At 39.0% G+C, this 19,730-nt stretch overlaps 2 non-coding genes across 2 annotated transcripts; one reads left to right on the forward strand and one right to left on the reverse strand.

The window, feature by feature from the left end:
• The first annotated feature begins 1,835 nt into the window (after nt 1-1,835).
• trnak-uuu (transfer RNA lysine (anticodon UUU)) lies at nt 1,836-1,908 on the forward strand. Its single transcript has one exon. It is a non-coding gene; the product is annotated as a tRNA-Lys (tRNA).
• A 17,713-nt stretch (nt 1,909-19,621) lies between these two features.
• trnal-aag (transfer RNA leucine (anticodon AAG)) lies at nt 19,622-19,703 on the reverse strand. Its single transcript has one exon. It is a non-coding gene; the product is annotated as a tRNA-Leu (tRNA).
• Nucleotides 19,704-19,730: the final 27 nt, after the last annotated feature.

Consider the following 19,730-nt stretch of genomic DNA (forward strand, 5'->3'; position numbering starts at 1 on the left):
AACAAAAACAGAGGAAAAATGAGAAACAAAAACCCAATCGGAAAGTCCGATGGTGCCGCAGAACTGCTGGGAAAAGAAAAACCCAAAAAGGGAAAATAAGAGACGGGGAGCGCTTTAGGCGCTACAGTGTCAAAACACGGGAGTAGATTACTCCCGGCAATCACTAGCCCCAGCACAGCGGAAGGCTAGGATAGAACGCGACCGGCGTCTGCTTTGCTGAGGTTCGCAGCTGAAGTACGCCGATCTAAAAAAGAGAAATAACAGAGTTAGATACACCAACTGCGAGTGCGGATTCGAACCGGTGAATGCTGCGCGAGAACCGAAAGCTTAGCGGTGTCGCCACCCAGCGGTTCAGGAATCCAATTTTCGGGTTGGATCTAAAAGGATGTGCGGTTGCTGTACCAAGCGGACACGCTTGATGTACAGCAGCACCGCTAATGCTAAACGCATAAACAAAAGCAGCGCGAGGGCTGCACGGCGTCGCACCACGCTAATCCTAATAGGGACAATAACGAACGGTTACCTCGACCTTGCAGTCTACACACCCGAATGGAGCATGCCACCAGGGGATACCGTTTTACCTAGGAAAGGAGCGTGGACAAGCAGCCACATAAGATCAGGGAAACAAACAAAAGGTGCGACACCCGCCGCTGTGCAGAGCTGGCTTAAATAGCCAGCTTGACAGCTGCGGGTGATCAGCCCTAATTGGTCCTCCTGCCACTTAAGGCCTTTGTTTGCCTTGCTCTGTAAGACCTACTTCGCTGGGAACTCGGGGTGCATTCACCAGCTACCGTAGGTCTCCTAATAAAAACATTCATTCTAATTAACAGAATTAATCGTGAAAATTGCCCAGCACTAAATACAGTTACATAAAATCAGGTAGTTAGAAGAAATGTGTTGGTCAGTGGGAGATACTGCAGCGTCTTTCTGACACCAACTGATTAAAGTGGTCGCAAGCAAAGCAGATATGAGAAAACGCCATGGCCCTTTTAATGAAAAAATACTTGTATTTCTTTTTTTACTTTCTTTTTTTATTCGTACTTGGTTTGGACAAACATGGTACCGCTGAAGTAACTTGTATTTACATCATTTACTTTTCAGTCTCAAGTTAATGGAATTACCCGGTGAATTTAAAGTGACAGCATCATTTATTTAAAAATGCATCAGCACTTCATTTGATCGAGAGTGTGCACCCCTGTTTTACTGGATCTCTGCTGATATCTTGTGGACCATATTGACTAATCAGTGAAAATTTATGTTTCCTTGTATAATAAAACCATTATGCTTATTTAGCTTTAATTAGCTTTAATTATTAAACAGTGATTAGATAGTGATGGTGAAACTAAAAACCTGTTATTACCATCACTAAGTGTCTTTACCATCACAAGAAGTTATGTGTTGGTAATGACATGTTGAGATAATGACAGTTTTTACTTAGGAAAAAAAGTAAACAGCTAGTATACGATGTACTTTACATACATTTAAATAATGTGAACATTTCAATTGTAAAATACTGCTGTAACAATGTAAATAGACGCTGAATAAACATACTTTATGAACAGGATGAATACATGATTAAATTTCTCACATTTTTAGAGATCAAAAACCAAAGTCCTGGCATCCATGTGGATGTTACTTTGACACGTACCACCTACCTCAGCATTGTTGCAGACCATGTACACCCTTTGATGAAAGCTGTATTCCCTGATGGCTGTTGACTCTAAAGAAGTAACTTTGTATAAAGCATGAGATGTCAGAAGTGGGATTTGAACCCACACTTTATAACCCAAAACTTTATATAATCGCCTTCAAGAGAGACAGCACAGCTCTTTTCAGCCTGGATAGCTCAGTTGGTAGAGCATCAGACTTTTAATCTGAGGGTGCAGGGTTCAAGTCCCTGTTCGGGCGAGTTGTTTCTTACTGTGTTGGGTAAGCGGCATTGTCCCGTACAACATGGTTTGTTTAGAAAGTTAAAGAATTTGTACTTCATGAGATATTTCTAATTGAAATAGCATGTACTTGGTCAGCTTGAAACAATCGCATACTGAATGTGTAACATGTTCTCCACACCAACTAATTGTACCCCCAGCCGTTTCAAACATACTGTAGTAAAAAGAGGACCGTTTGAAACTATAATTATGTGCAGCCTAATAATGCACTGAGTTGTACATATTAATACCCACATACTTTATGTAAAATTACATGCTTTTTTTTGTTCAGTTCTTTGTTACTGCACTTCACCAAACAGTAGGTAAATCCTGCACTATTTTGGCCCTTACATAATGAGTTCTTTCTGTGTCCTGACTGACCTCTTATTGATGACTGATTCAGTATTATCTTAAAATGACAATCACAAAAAACTGAATAGCTTAGTGTGCAGTGATAACCATTGTTATAGTTGTCATTGTAGCATACACTGTTGCTCAGTTACAGACTAACCCAACATAACACCAGCACAGTCTAGTTTAAACCAAAAGTAGATTAATCTCAGGTGCGTGTAAGTGCAGCATATTCTTTTATTTAATTTAATTTTCATCAAACATTTTATCTTGGACGGGGTTGTGGTGGGTCATTTTTTCACGGGGAATTTCTGGGCGGAGGGAAAGGATACAGTATATACACAATATTGTACATAAAATGATCTTTATTATAAATACTTGTAGCGCTTGTGCCTGTGCTGACTTGATCATTTAGAAACTACACACCCAGAAGCAGCAGCCACCTCACTGGCCTATAGTATGTCATCTATATTTTATTGTTCAGTGTGTTGTACTCGTCGAGTACTTTATGCCAATTTGTTTTTGGGCAAGACAGTAAATAAGTCTCTATAGTTCTACCTAATGTTTAGTCATGTGATGTTCAAGTCCATGCAGACACAAGTACTACAATAAGCAATATATAAATATAAGAAGTCATTCGTTTGCATGAATAGTTAAAAGCTAATGAATCACGGGAAAATGTACTTAACCCTCTATTTATTGAAAACATCAATTTATTTTACCAAACACTTGAACAAACATATTTATCTAGATTTCAATGTATTACACATTTCGTATTTAATAAAACGTCACATTTCACATCCATCTGTTGCTCTTAGGCAACATTGTACCATCGTGGAACACAAATATAACCAAATCATCATATCATCAAATTATTGTATCAAAACATTACAATCAGATGTTTTTTCATGGTAAAACATTAAAAACCACAATAACCTCATCCTAATATACACCTCATCCTTACAAGAATGCACATACACACACACGGACCTGCATGTACATACACAACATCTCCTGTATCACTAATGGCCCTCACTGCTTACGAAAGTTAAGGAAGCAATTCCTCTCAATAGGAAAACACAGGTAAGTAGCACATTTTGAGCACTGCACCTTTACAATGCCTGAACAACCTGGGTTTTTGCATCATCTTCATCCTCATCTCTATCCTCATCTCCATCCTCACTCTCACTCTCTCCCTGCCGGATTGTCACTATGACCTCATCTTCCTCATCACTATATAACATCTCATCCTCACTCTCATCAACTGGAAGTACCACCTGTTCTTTATACCCTTTTTAAGTGCCATAGAAAACTTGCAGATTCATTTTCTGTATTAAATCATAGTAAGTGTTAATGTAGTATTTGAATTACATATTTTTATAAATGCATTACAAAATCTTATTCATGGCACATACATGTAAACAGTTCTAGACCTGGTATGGCCTTATGCAATTATGGTATTCTATTATGGTACAATGCTGCCTCAAGGCAACATGCAGTTTTTTGTAATTTTCTATGATATATTTGATGGTATGTAATGTAATGTTTTTGAAAATACTTCTTTACTTACCAGTGAAGGTGAGTCAGATTTTTTGTTGGTGATTATCTGGATTAAAATGTGTGAAAAATGCACTTTTTATTAGAGAGAATACAGGGCTGTCTGTCATGCTCACGTGCTGAAAGATGAAGCAAAATTGACTCCTGTGGGTCATGCGACCACTTTTTTGCATTTTCATTGGTTAGTCTTTGATTTCCCCTCCCCTGAGATAGCAATGATCAATTAAATGGATGTCTACTTTTATTTTAAAAAGCTAAAATAGGCTATGTTGCCTGGAGGCAACACGGTACCATAGAGGGTTAATAGTTTGCAATGCTTCTGCATTGGAGAATGCGAGCATCGATCCAGCTACCTATCGCATGCTAAGCGAACGCCATTTGAGCTAATTCCCCTTACGATGAACCCCCTTTAGCCTTTTGTAAATTGTAATGTACTATCAGAGCGTTGATGCTGCATTATAAAGTGAGGGTGCAACGTGTTTAAGCTCACATACTCTTTTCTGTATTATGCCTTGCTTTTAAACCATCACAGACTTTGTTTATCGCAGCCTTTAGGACGAACTAAACCCAATCAAAACTGTCTTTGTACCACTGATAGACTGACTTAAGGGTTGATGCTGCATTTTAAAGGGGATGTCGTGAGTTTCAGCTGTTCATCTTTTACAAAACAGTTCACCAGATAAAAAAACATTAAAAAGTCACATACCTCTACTTAAAAAAAATTTTGTTTGAGACATTTCAAAATTGGAGAATTATAAGTTATTTTGTGTTTGTGTAGCCCAATGAAAATTTGGGGATTACTAATATTTTGTTTATGTTAATTTATAACTAGTAAATAAGTTGTTCTTATTTGTTCTGTAAATAATGTTCTGGTTGTTTTATGCTGTTTAAAGTAAAGTATATGTATAGCCCTCCCTTGATTTATGTTTAAGCCAATCAGCATGAACTGTCACAGGTCGGGAAAAGAACGGGAGAAAGTGGGTGGAAAAAGAAGAAAAAAGTGGAGAAAATAGCGTGATGTGAAAGAAGTGTCATGTAAGCGGGTAAAACACCTGTTTAGGATTTATCTCTGTTGATGCGTAAAGACAAACAGACAGTGAGTCTTATATTAACATCTTGCAGTCAATTAGTGACATTGTTTATGCTGTATCAGCCGTGAACTTCGTCTCTTGAGTTTCGCGCATGGACATTGAAGGCAGTACGCTTCCTCAGCAACTGTGACGATTACAGTGGATTAAAAGCATCGGATAAACTCTGATTGTTTCATCCAAGATCAAAAGGAAAAAGACTGGGGGATTTTTTCTGTTCCAGCCATGTAAACAAAGAACGTGGACAGCTCCACCACAACCAACCAAATATACTTCGTGATCTGTGCTGATTGGGACTATTAGGTTGGATCAGGCCTGCAACGGTAATTTTGGGTACCCTTTTTTTTAGTTAGTTAGTTATTTACCTAACTGCCGGCTTAGGAGGGATTAATTATATTTTGAATATTACTGATGGTAGTTTGAGTGAATCCCACAACACCCACACGTGGTTCAAGTCCCTGTTCGGGCGAGTTGTTTCCGCATTAGGTAAGCGGTAATGTCCCGTACTACGTGGTTTAATTAGAGAGTTGAAGAATTTGTACTTTGTGAGATATCATTGAGTGAAATATCATGTACTTGATAAGCTTGAAATAATTGCTCACTGTATGTGTTACATGTTCTCCACACCAACTAGTTGTACGCATACGTGCATATGTTTACCATGCCGCCCCTACAGACACCTAAAAATAACATGACTATTATGTCACAATTTAATACAATAGACCAAAAAACTCTGGAGAAAACAGTTCAGCATCTTAAATCATCGATATGTTGTCTCGACATGCTGCCATCTGAATTTTTTAAAACTATTTTTAACTCTGTAAAAACTGATTTGCAACAAATAGTTAATGGCTCACTAGCATCAGGCGTTTTTCCAAAGTCACTGAAAACAGCTGCCATTAAGCCACTCCTAAAAAAGAGAACTCTGGATGCGTCTGTGTTAAACAACTACAGGCCGATCTCAAATCTTCCTTTCATAGCTAAGATCATTGAGAAAGTTGTTTACAATCAAGTCAGCAGTTTTTTGAATTCCAGTGGTTATTTTGACAAATTTCAGTCAGGCTTTCGAGCTCACCACAGCACTGAAACGGCTCTCATAAAAGTGTTAAATGATCTACGGCTGAATACTGACTCGGGTAAAATATCAGTTCTGGTTTTACTGGATCTTAGTGCTGCCTTTGACACTGTAGATCACAGAATATTGCTGGATAGGTTGGAAAACTGTGTTGGACTTTCCGGAACAGTCCTTAATTGGTTCAAGTCTTATTTAGAAGACCGGAGTTACTTCGTCACTATTGCAGCTGTGAATCTGACAGGGTGGCTATGACATGTGGAATCCCCCAGGGATCAGTTCTCGGACCTCTTCTGTTCAATCTTTATATGCTGCCATTAGGCCAAATGCTACAGGCTAACAACATTGATTACCATAGTTATGCAGATGACACACAGATATATCTGGCTCTCTCACCAGATGATTACAGCCCAATAGATTCACTGTGTCAGTGTCTGGAGGACATCAATAACTGGATGAGCCAGAATTTTTTTCAGTTAAATAAGGACAAAACAGAGATTGGGGTGTTTGGCAGCAAAGAAAAGAGGTCTAGTGTCAGTGAGCACCTCAGTTCCCGGGCTCTAAAAACCAAAGACCAAGTCCGAAATCTTGGCGTGCTAATAGACTCAGATCTTACGTTCACCAGCCATATTAAAACCATCACCAAAACAGCCTTCTACCATCTTAGAAATATAGCCAAAATCAAGGGTCTAGTGTGCCAACAAGACCTAGAGAAGCTGATCCATGCTTTTATCTCCAGTAGGGTGGACTATTGTAATAGTCACTTAACTGGACTTCCCAAAAAGACAATTAAACAGTTACAGCTCATTCAGAACGCTGCTGCTAGAGTTTTAACTAAGACGAAGAGAACTGAGCACATCACTCCAGTTCTAAAATCTCTACACTGGCTTCCGGTTAGTTACAGAATAGAATTTAAAGTGCTGCTACTGGTCTATAAATCACTGAATGGGTTCGGCCCAGAATACATCTCAGATATGTTTAGAGAATATAAACCTAGTAGATCTCTTAGATCCATGGACTCAGGTCAGCTAGTTGAGCTCAGAGTCCAAACTAAACATGGTGAAGCAGCATTTAGCTGTTGGGCTGCATATAACTGGAACAGACTGCCAGGAGATATTAGATGTTCTGCAAATGTAGAAATGTTTAAATCCAGGTTAAAAACTTTTCTTTTTTCTCGTGCCTATGATTGAGCTCGAAATTTTTGCTATTACCCTATTTCTTTTAGTTTTTCATGCTCTTAATAATTCTTTTTATAGAGTAGTGTACATTCTAAATTGTAGTGTATATTTTACAATATTTTCTTTTAATTTTTCATGTTCTTAATTTTTATCTCTCTTGTTTGAATTTCATGTTGTCTTAATTGTAACTAAATGTTTGCAAGAAGTCTTTCTGAGGTTCTAGATCTCAGGAATGTTTTAATGCTTTTAATTTTTCCTTATGTAAAGCACTTTGAATTGCCACTGTGTATGAAAGGTGCTATATAAATAAACTTGCCTTGCCTTGCCTTGCCTTACGCCCAGTTTAAATCTATATTTATGTGCAGCCTAATAATGCACTGAGTTTTACATATTAATACCCACGTATTTTATGTTGCCTTAAAGACTCACTTAAATCCTGACCAAATTTTTGATGCTGTGTTTCATTAAGCAATGCCGCAACAAGTTTCATATTACATGTTACCCTTAAATAATCATAATGTTTCTGGAGAATGTGGGCATCGATCCCACTACCTCTCACGTGCTAAGCAAGCATTCTACCATTTGAGCTAATTCCCCTTTCAAAGAACCCACCAAACTGTATAATGTACTAACAGAGTGTTGATGCTGCATTATAAAGTGAGGGTGCAACGTGTTTAAACTCACGTACTCTTGTTTATATTATGCGTTGCTTTTAAACGATCTAAGACTCACTTTATTTAAATGTTGATCTTAGCATTTAGGATGAACAATGTGAGGTCTTTTATGAAGTGCATTCTCTCTTGATTTTGTTGGACTTGTGGTGGTGGTGGTTAGGGGAAGGGGGTTGTGATTATATGTAACTTTACTACCTCATGTGCATTTGCGTCTTTGTTCCCATTTTGAAGGTTGTGATATTACTTTAAGCTTAACTTTTCTTTTTCATGTAATTACTGATATTTTACTGGATCTCTGCTGATATCTTGTGGGCCATATTGACTAATCAGTGAAAATTAATGTTTCCTTGTATAATAAAACCATTATGCTTATTTAGCTTTAATTAGCTTTAATTATTAAAGAGTTAATAAAATAGTGATGGTGAAACTAAAAACCTGTTATTACCATCACTAAGTGTCTTTACCCTCACAAGAAGATATGTGTTGGTAATGACATGTTGAGGTAATGACAGTTTTTACTTAGGAAAAAAGTAAACAGCTAGTATACAATGTACTTTACATACATTTAAATAATGTGAACATTTCAATTGTAAAATACTGCTGTAACAATGTAAATAGACGCTGAATAAACATACTTCATGATCAGAATGAATACGTTTAAATTTCTCACATTTTTAGAAATCAGAAACCAGGGTCCTGGCATCCATGCGGATGTTACTTTGACACGTACCACCTACCTCAGCATTGTCATAGACCATGTACACCAAGTTCATGCAAACTGTATTCCCTGATGGCTGTGTCCTCTAAAGAAGTAAACTTGCATAAAGCATGAGATGTCAGAAGTGGGATTCGAACCCACGCCTCCAGGGGAGAATGCGACCTGAACGCAGCGCCTTAGACCGCTCGGCCATCCTGACATGCTTGCAAGTTCTTAATGCCAATTACCAACAACACCCCCACATGGCCAAAGATTTGTACAAAGTGCTGAATCTTTTCACATTATTATGTGTCTTAGAGGGTTAAAGACATAATGTGTATAAAGCACTAGCAGTCAGAAGTGGGATTCAAACCCACACCTCCATGGGACACTGTGACCTGAACTCAGCGTTTTAGACCTCATCCTGACTAGCTTGGGTACCATCGACACCACCCTCGCCCCACACGGACTAATATTTGTACGAACTGCTTAATCTTTTCACATTATTATGTATAGTAAATGTACTGACTGTAACCCATTTGCTGCACTGTACACTTTGTCACTAGGTTGTAAACCATATATCAATAGAAAGGGAGCCCCATATGAGATCTCCAACTGACCAAATAATGATTTTGGGTGGACCATTGTTAGCACTGTACGGCACTAGCATGTTAGGGTGTGTTTTCTCTGGTATGAGTGTATTAGGTACAGCCTTCTTTTTGGGTTTTTAACTGACTGGATTATTTGTTAAGAACTCAAACCCTGTTTGTGCTTGTTGTAGGCTATTCAATCGACCATTAGATGGCATAATATGAATACAGTTAATATTGCGTTAGACTCAAGCAATAGAACACGAGAGGGAGTGTGTTATCGCGAATAACATCACGGCGTGTGTTATTCGCGATAACACACGACCTCAAGTGTTCTATTGCTTTTATACAACAGTTTTTACAAAATAAAGAAAGAAAATAATTCAAAGAAGCCCTGAATTTCATAATAAATATGCTTTAATATTAACAATACCTTCCGCCAAAAAGTAGTTCCACAACGAATGTAAAGTTTAACACTACAAAGCAGACATCCCAAGTTGCAAAAACTCATTTCAGGGAGGTAAGAATAACAAGAAGAAAAAGGCAAGAACCTCCGAAGAAAAAAAAAAAAGAAAAAACCTCTTGCACACACCAAAGGATATTGGTGATAACAGAACTTTTAGGAGCTGCTAACTGGGCTATTAAACTAACTGTTCGCGTTACAAACACATTAATGTTCCCTACATAGTGCACTAGACAGTGAATTAGACAACTGATTTATGTTCCCTACACAGTGCGCTAGATTGTATATCAGATAACGGATTTAAAACGCGATCGGGAAAAAGGTCTGTGTCGCCTGCGTGCGCGTTTGTGTGCATGAAGCTTGTCGTTACTGGCAACGTGTCAGCGGAGTAATACAGTTGTGGTGTGAAAAGGCTGTGCTGTTATCACGAATATCAGCACGGTTAGAACGCTTCTCAACCAATCAGATTGTAAGGTCGGAACTAACTGTTGTATAAAGTAAAACGATGTCTGTTTCTATCACAGTTTCATCACATGCTGACCTCTAGAATACAACTAATGTATGTAGCACTAAGAAGTGTTTCTTAAGGGTTCTTTTTGTGTTCTTGGTAGAACTGTTTCTACTTGAAGAACCCTTTAGTATAATTTAAGGTTCTTTGCTAACTCAGTTTGAGTTTTATGGATTTTTTTTTCTCTTGCCACATATAAATGCACATAACATTTTAATGACTGGAAAACAATCGTGCAATTGATACAGGAAAAAAGGAAAAAGGTGAAAGAAAGGAATCTGTTTGTAATCTACCTGCAAAATTCTCCTCCCGAGATGTTTTTCTTTGTGTGTGTAAGCAGCAACATACTTCACTTAAAACTTTATATAATCGCCTTCAAGAAAGACAGCACAGATCTTTACAGCCCGGGTAGCTCAGTCGGTAGAGCATCAGACTTTTAATCTCAGGGTCCAGGGTTCAGGTCCCTGTTCGGGCGAGTTGTTTCTTACTGCATTAGGTAAGCGGTAATGTCCCATACTACATGGTTTATTCAGAAAGTTGAAGAATTTGTACTTTGTGAGATATTTCTAAGTGAAATAGCATGTACTTGATCAGCTTGAAATAATAGCACACTGTATGTGTAACATGTTCTCCACACCAACTAGTTGTATGCCCAACTGTTTCAAACAGACTGTAGTAATTGCACTACATTAAACAGTTGGTATATCCTGCACTATCGTGGCCCTTACATAATGCAGCATCAACACTCTGTTAGAACATTACAATTTACAAAGGGTCCTTCGTAAGGGGAATTAGCTTATATGGTAGAGCGCTTGCTTAGCATGCGAGAGGTAGCGGGATCTATGCCCACATTCTCCAGTGTACAAACATTGTGATAATTTAATGGCATCATGTAATACGAAAGTCAATGCCTCACTGAAGCTATATTTTTTCAGATTGTTATGTATGGTAGAGGGTTAAAGATGTAAATTTGTGTATAGCATGCGCTGTCAGAAGTGGGATTTGAACCCTCGCCTCCAGGGGAGACTGTGACATGAACGCAACACCTTAGACCGCATCCTGACTAGCTTGGGTACCGTTGACACCACACCATATATCAATAGAAAGGGAGCCCCATATGAGCACTCCAACTGACCAAATAATGATTTTGGACCATTTGTGAACCATTATTAGCACTGTAACGCCACTAGCATGTGAGGTTGTGTTTTCTCTGGTATGAGTGTATTAGGTACAGCCTTCTTGTTGGGTTTTTAACTGACTGGATTATGTGTTAAGAACTCAAACCCTGTTTGTGCTGGTTGTAGGCTATTCAATCGATCACTAGATGGCATAATATGAATACAGTTAGAAAGTAAAACGATGTCGCATGCTGACCTGTGTGGAATACAACTAATGTATGTAGTACTAAGAAGTGTTTCTTAAAGGTTTTTTTGGTGTTCTTGCTGGAACTGTTCTACAGGACAACGTATGTTAAAGTTTGTAATTCAAGTCACATCCTTGTGAGGATTAAAGCAGCTTGCAGAGCTCGGATAGCTCAGTCGGTAGAGCATCAGACTTTTAATCTTAAAGTTGTTTATTACTGCATTAGGTAAACTGTAATGTCCTGTACTACATGCTGTATTTACGAAGTTGAAGAATTTGTACTTTGTGAGATGTTATTAAGTGAAATATCATGTACTTGATAAGCTTGAAATAATAGCACTCTGTGTGTGTAACATGTTCTCCACACCAACTAGTTGTTTCTAACAGACTGTAGTAAATAGAGGACAGTTTAAATCTATATTTATGTGTAGCCTAATAATGCGCTGAGTTTTAGATATTAATTCCCACATATTTTTTGTTGCCTTAAAGACTCACTTAAATCCTGATCTAATTTTTGATGCCGCGTTTCATTAAGCGATGCCGCAACGAGTTTCATATTACATGATACCCTTAAATAATCATAATGTATCTGCACTGGAGAATGCGGGCATCGATCCCGCTACCTCTCGCATGCGAAGCGAGCGCTCTGCCATTTGAGCTAATTCCCCTTATGATGCACCTTTGTTCCCATTTTGAAGGTTGTGATATTGCTTTAAGCTTAATTTTTGTTTTTCATGTAATTACTGATATTTTACTGGATCTCTGCTGATATCTTGTGGGCCATATTGACTAATCAGTGAAAATTAATGCGCTGCCTTGTATAATAAAACCATTATGCTTATTTAGCTTTAATTAGCTTTAATTATTAAACAGTTAATAAGATAGTGATGGTGAAACTAATAACCTGTTTTTACCATCACTAAGTGTCTTTACCATCACAAGAAGTTATGTGTTGGTAATGGCATGTTGAGGTAATGACAGTTTTTACTTAGGGATGCACTGTGCGATTGACTATAAGATCGTGATCAACGTATTGGGCACCCCTGATGTAAAACAACTGTACTTTTGGTAACCCCTTTTGGAGTCTTTCCAAGAAATTGCTCCTGATAACTTTTATTGTTTATTGAAACACAACATTTCCATCACAGATCTGCTTCAAACTTAGGGAGATCCGCTGTCAGAACTCGGACACAGTCTCTATGTTCAAGTCTAGATTGAAAACATGTTTATTTACTCAGACTGTTGATTGGTCTTTTCAAACTAAACAAGCAAACCTAGTTATGCTGTAATAGTTAGGGGTGCTGGAGTCTAAACCTGTAAAACTCTCTGATATTTTACTCCTAACGATTTCACATTGTAACAACATCTTCTGTTGTTTTAACCCGAGGTGGTTCTGACGGAAACCTGTTCACCCTCTTGAGGTTAAAGACTGCAAGTCGAGACTGCAGTGCCAACAATGCTGCTCCTACTAGATGTGACGGACACCTGGCGTGTTTGCACCAAAAATGTCCAGAATGTACAACAGACTTTATCACAGACTGGACTGAACAATGAAGAACTTACATTATTTTTTTGCTGGTTACAACTTTCAGTTCAATTTAATTTTGTGTTTGTATGATTTGTGTAAATCCTTTTTATTTAAAGTATCCTCCAGGCCACCCAAGAAGGATGGGTCCCTGCTGAGTCTGGTTCCTCTCAAGGTTTCTTCCTGAGTTTTTCTCTGCCACAGTCGCCCTTCGGCCTGGATTCTGTAAAGTTGCTTTGAGACAATGTTCATTGTAAAAAGCGCTATATAAATAAATTTGACTTGACATGTGTCCGAGATCTCTAACTCAAGCACCGTTTATGCAATCCATTTGAGTAGTACTGTATTTTATAGAGTACATCCTGAGCTTTTTATTAATGTCACATTTGTGGGTGTGTGGCAAGCAGCTCATGAACTTTCTTTTAAAAATGGCTGCCATGTCATATTTCACATTTCATGGAAATAAGCAAAGTAAGAGATCAGTTTCGTTCAATATGAGTCGTAACTTCAGTTTATAAAGATTACAGAAATGTACAGCAATTTTAACCCTTTCTCAACAAAACATTTATCCAATGTCCTTTGTTGTGGACAGCAGGACTTACTACACCCGGTTTTTAGCCTATTTCTATACAAGGAAGCAGAGAGCTGAGTAAGGCAGAAAATATTTTATGGAACAGATTTATGCAGGAAATTCAGGTGGTGGTGTGTTAGTGTGTGTTGTGCTGGTATGACTGGATAAGACACAGCAGTGCTGCTAGACTGAGAATAGTCCACCAACCAAAAACATCCAGCCATCAGCACCCAGTGGGAAGCGTCCTATGTCCACTGATGAAGGTCTAGAAGATGACCAACTCAAACAGCAGCAATAGATAAGCAATCGTTTCTGACTTTACATCTACAAGGTGGACCAACTAGGTAGGACTGTCTAATAGAGTGGACACGGTATTTAAAAACTCCAGCAGCGCTGCTGTGTCTGATCCACTCATGCCAGCACAACACACACTAACACACCAGCACCATGTCAGTGTCAATGCAGTACTGAGAATGATCCACCATCCAAATAATACCTGCTCTGTGGTGGTCCTGTCAATAATTGTAGAACTACAAAGTGCTCCTATATGGTAAGTGGAGCTGATAAAATAGACAGTGAGTGTAGAAACAAGGAGGTGGTTTTAATGTTATGGTTGATTAGTGTAAACTCACACACTGCTGTATGTGCTTGCATGACTGCAGGACGAGTTCTCAGTTCATTACCGTAATATCCATAAAATGTGTCCTTGCGATTTCAGTGCAGCAAAGTTTGTGTAGAGACTGCAGCAGCGGATACTGTGTTTGTTTAGAAATTGTGGTCATACTTTATTAACAAGGTAAGTTTATTTTTTAAAGAAAGGTTTGTGTATATTAGCTTCTGGATATTTTCGGATGCTACGGACAAAACTGTGTTGTACTGCTATGATGATACGACTATGTTCCAAACCCTTTTAGACTCTTCCACCACCGTTAGCGCTTCTCTCAGTTAGTTCAGCTCATTAAATATATTATCCACAGTATCGCTTATCTTTAAAAACCCAATTCCAAAAATGTTTAGACAGAAGAGAAAATGTCAATGTAAATAGACAGCAGTTTGTAAAAGATGTTATTTATATTCTAGCATACAAACATACATCGCTCCAAAATATGAATGAACGCTTCAGCCAGGGTTGCCAGATTGCGCATTTAAAAGCCCGCCAAAATGCATGGAAAACCGCCCAACATACGAAAAACAGCCGATAATCAGCGCTTAAACAATATTAAACCAGTTAAACATGATCTACTACTGCTGATATCTCACAAATCAGTGATTATAAATTATTAATGGCATTTGAAATAATAAAAAACTAAGACTAAGAAGTCTTAAGGGTTTTTTGTGTTTTTGCTAGAACTGTTTCTACTTGAAGAACTCTAGTATAATTTAAGGTTCTTTGCTAACTCAATTAGATTTTTATGGATTTTTTTCTCTTGCCACATATAAATGCACATAACATTTAATGACTGGAAAACAATCGTGCAATTGATACAGGAAAAAAGGAAAAAGGTGAAAGAAAGGAATCTGTTTGTAATCTACCTGCAAAATTCTCCTCCTGAGATGTTTTTTTTTGTGTGTGTAAGAGGGGGTGGCCAGTGGTGGCCATGGCCACCATAAATGAATCTTCGGCCACCCCTCCGGCCCCCCCATCACCGCTTTGCCGGCAACTTTTTTTGCGGAAGCATTTCTGCACGCAGGTGTTCTCACAGGGACGCAATTCAACAGCGCACCTCAAAGAAGTAGTTCTCCACCAAAACAGTGCAGTAATACACTCGACATAAATGTCAACCACCAACACAATTACAGATGTAGTACTACTTAGTACTACTAGTACTACTATTACTATTTAGTAGCCTAATTGGGCGGACTTTGTTGGAAAACAATTTAATCGCAGTTAAATAACACTTCTATTTAAAAGAATATATTCCGTTTTAAGAAGCTCCAGCATTGTAGAAGGCTATTAAAAGTAAAGTCTATTTTCAATGCTGATTTGGCTTAATAGTGTTGGTCAGTCTGTATCATATTGTTAAAAGAAAATTAAAATTAGTTTTCCATGCATTCACACTAGCATGTTCTGGTGTTCAAATGAGTCTCATCATTACACACAAGTTGGCAGCCAAATGATAAAGTATTGCAAGGGAATATCTAGTGCTGGACAATAGTTCGATATCGATATACAGTGTATCACAAAAGTGAGTACACCCCTCACATTTCTGCAAATATTTCATTATATCTTTTCATGGGACAACACTATAGACATGAAACTTGGATATAACTTAGAGTAGTCAGTGTACAGCTTGTATAGCAGTGTAGATTTACTGTCTTCTGAAAATAACTCAACACACAGCCATTAATGTCTAAATAGCTGGCAACATAAGTGAGTACACCCCACAGTGAACATGTCCAAATTGTGCCCAAATGTGTCGTTGTCCCTCCCTGGTGTCATGTGTCAAGGTCCCAGGTGTAAATGGGGAGCAGGGCTGTTAAATTTGGTGTTTTGGGTACAATTCTCTCATACTGGCCACTGGATATTCAACATGGCACCTCATGGCAAAGAACTCTCTGAGGATGTGAGAAATAGAATTGTTGCTCTCCACAAAGATGGCCTGGGCTATAAGAAGATTGCTAACACCCTGAAACTGAGCTACAGCATGGTGGCCAAGGTCATACAGCGGTTTTCCAGGACAGGTTCCACTCGGAACAGGCTTCGCCAGGGTCGACCAAAGAAGTTGAGTCCACGTGTTCGGCGTCATATCCAGAGGTTGGCTTTAAAAAATAGACACATGAGTGCTGCCAGCATTGCTGCAGAGGTTGAAGACGTAGGAGGTCAGCCTGTCAGTGCTCAGACCATACGCCGCACACTGCATCAACTCGGTCTGCATGGTCTGCACAAGAAAGCCCGCAAACAGTTTGCTGAAGACAAGCAGTCCAAGAACATGGATTACTGGAATGCCCTGTGGTCTGACGAGACCAAGATAAACTTGTTTGGCTCAGATGGTGTCCAGCATGTGTGGCGGCGCCCTGGTGAGAAGTACCAAGACAACTGTATCTTGCCTACAGTCAAGCCTGGTGGTGGTAGCATCATGGTCTTGGGCTGCATGAGTGTTGCTGGCACTGGGGAGCTGCAGTTCATTGAGGGAAACATGAATTCCAACATGTACTGTGACATTCTGAAACAGAGCATGATCCCCTCCCTTCGAAAACTGGGCCTCATGGCAGTTTTCCAACAGGATAACGACCCCAAACACAATCTCCAAGATGACAACTGCCTTGCTGAGGAAGCTGAAGGTAAAGGTGATAGACTAAACCCAATTGAGCACCTGTGGCACATCCTCAAGTGGAAGGTGGAGGAGTTCAAGGTGTCTAACATCCACCAGCTCCGTGATGTCATCATGGAGGAGTGGAAGAGGATTCCAGTAGCAACCTGTGCAGCTCTGGTGAATTCCATGCCCAGGAGGGTTAAGGCAGTGCTGGATAATAATGGTGGTCACACAAAATATTGACACTTTGGGCACAATTTGGACATGTTCACTGTGGGGTGTACTCACTTATGTTGCCAGCTATTTAGACATTAATGGCTGTGTGCTGAGTTATTTTCAGAAGACAGTAAATCTACACTGCTATACAAGTTGTACACTGACTACTCTAAGTTATATCCAAGTTTCATGTCTATAGTGTTGTCCCATGAAAAGATATAATGAAATATTTGCAGAAATGTGAGGGGTGTACTCACTTTTGTGATACACTGTATATCGCGATAGAAAATGTTTCAATAACGGTGATATGATTTTTAAACAAATTCGATCGATATGCATACGTAAGTGCATGATGACGTGCGCCACAGTTACCGCTCTGATTACACTATAATACCTACAACACGGTGGATATTAGCGGCTAAATGAGTTCAACAGCTGTGAGTGAACGAGCATCCACAGTCAATCTGCGACCAGCCGTTCGAGGGGAAAAAAAAGTCTCTGTGACTCTGAAAGTCTCCGGTGCACCAACAGACACACATTAGGCCCATATCTAATCATATCTATAAATCTAAACCAATCAGAGATAGTGAAGGGCGGGACCAGCGTCATCACCGGTGGGCGTTACACAGCAAAATATCATGACGGAGTGTGTAGAATATGTGTGAGCATCTGTGCTGCTGTTACAGATGTTTGTTTTAATGTAAAAACATCAGTCAAATATCGGTGATAAGAAGACGTGACGTGTTTGTCTCAGTTGTTGTTTTCTTTAGTTCACTGACGTGAGAAGAGTTTTGCGCTTCGCTTTCACCGCGACTCTCGACCTAAATAACCGATTTGCTCAGCGCTCGACTCGAGAGATAAAACATCATTAAAGTTCCATGATACAAACAAACATCTGTGTGAAATAACCATCAAACCCAGTCTAACAGCTCCACATGTATCTGTGTTTAACTGGATTTACTTCACGTGTGGTGTTTATATTTCACGTTAAACGTTGTTCGTTCTGTCCGGGTTACTTTTACCGCGTCACATCACACAGTTCATCTTTTCTTTAAGGCACTTTAAAAATATCAGCGACAAACTGACTCAAAATGTAATAATGTCATGTCATGTAGCCTATGTCAATAATATGCGTCTCGTTACTGCATTAATTATATGTAATATTCTTATCATTAAATGAGATGTTCAGTTTGAAGCCCTTAAAACACTTGCACTTTTAATTTAGATTTTCTTTTAATTTAATTTATCTTGAGTTTAAATTTCAGCTTAGTGAAGCACTTTAATCACCAACACTTTTTCAGTAAGTTACCTTTCGTGTAGAATTGTGCTTCAAATACAGAACTTTATGTTGACCAGATTGTTAGTTAATCAATATCAATCAAAGTCAGTATTTAAAAAAGTGAACCTGTAAAACAGGTGTTAAATGCGATGCGGTTGAAAATTGGGTGCACCTAACTTTTGTGCTGGTGCACCTAAGAAAAAAAGTTAGGCACACCAGTGCAGCCAGTGCAAAAAGTTAGTCTAGAGCCATGAGTGTTGCCAGATTGGGCGGTTTTCCTCTAAATTGGGCTTTTTTTTAATGCTAGGCTTGATGTAATTCTACATGACACTCACTGCCTGTTTAAGGTAAATGAGTGAGTGACCAAAACACTACTAGATCCACAGCAACTTGCCACATAAAAAAAAGGTTTCAGACAGTTTCTGTGCCACCCCTGTGTGAGCAATGGTCTCAGTCTGGCCACCCCTATGAAAATTGTCTGGCTCCGCCACTGGTGTAAGCAGCAACATACTTCACCTAAAACTTTATATAATCACCTTCAAGAGAGCCGAAACAGAAATAAAAACATTTTATATTAATTGAAGTTCTACAGGACAACATATGTTAAAGTTTGTAATTTAAGTCACATGCTTGTGGGGATTAAAGCAGGTTGCAGAGCCCGGATAGCTCAGTCGGTAGAGCATCAGACTTTTAATCTGAGGGTCCAGGGTTCAAGTCCCTGTTCGAGTGAGTTGGTTCCTACTGCATTAGGTAAGCGGTAATTTCTAGCATTTAACCAGCCACAGCGAAGAACTGTTGGAGTAGCGACTAATCTTAACCCATCAGATACACGACCATTCTTTTGTTACAGTAAGCTTGCAAGCAGAGCAACAAGACGGTCAGTATTTAAGGGCTTCCTTTCTTACAACATTTCTTCTGCTAAACCATCGTGCTGTATGCTTAATTTAAGACTCTGTGGTGCATCGGTGTGTTTGAGCTTGTTTAAAAGCTCATTGGCTTTAGAACGTATGCTGTTTTCACAGTGTCTGCGTTCCATTTTAGGTATAAACACAGTTATTGGGTGAGTACAATTTTTTATTTTTTATTATGCTTCCTATTATATCATAGTTGCATGTAGTCGGAGTGATGCTAGAGATAACAGCAACGATACAAAGGTACACCAAGTTAAGGTTTGTGTGCACAGTGCGGTCGAACTGTTTCATGTTACATAAAAAAAAAAGTTAAGAAAGGTTGTGGGTCGAAAAGGGCCAATTGAGTATACGTTGCATTGGGTGGGTAAACATGGAGCCGGCATTGAAAAGCCTGAGTTGGCAGCGGTGGGATTCGAACCCACGCCTCTGAAGAGACTGGAGCCTTAATCCAGCGCCTTAGACCGCTCGGCCACGCTACCAGTGGGTAAGGTGCTGATCGAAACGAG

The sequence above is a fragment of the Trichomycterus rosablanca genome, chromosome 10 (assembly GCF_030014385.1).
Source record: "Trichomycterus rosablanca isolate fTriRos1 chromosome 10, fTriRos1.hap1, whole genome shotgun sequence".
Classification (NCBI taxonomy): domain Eukaryota; kingdom Metazoa; phylum Chordata; class Actinopteri; order Siluriformes; family Trichomycteridae; genus Trichomycterus; species Trichomycterus rosablanca.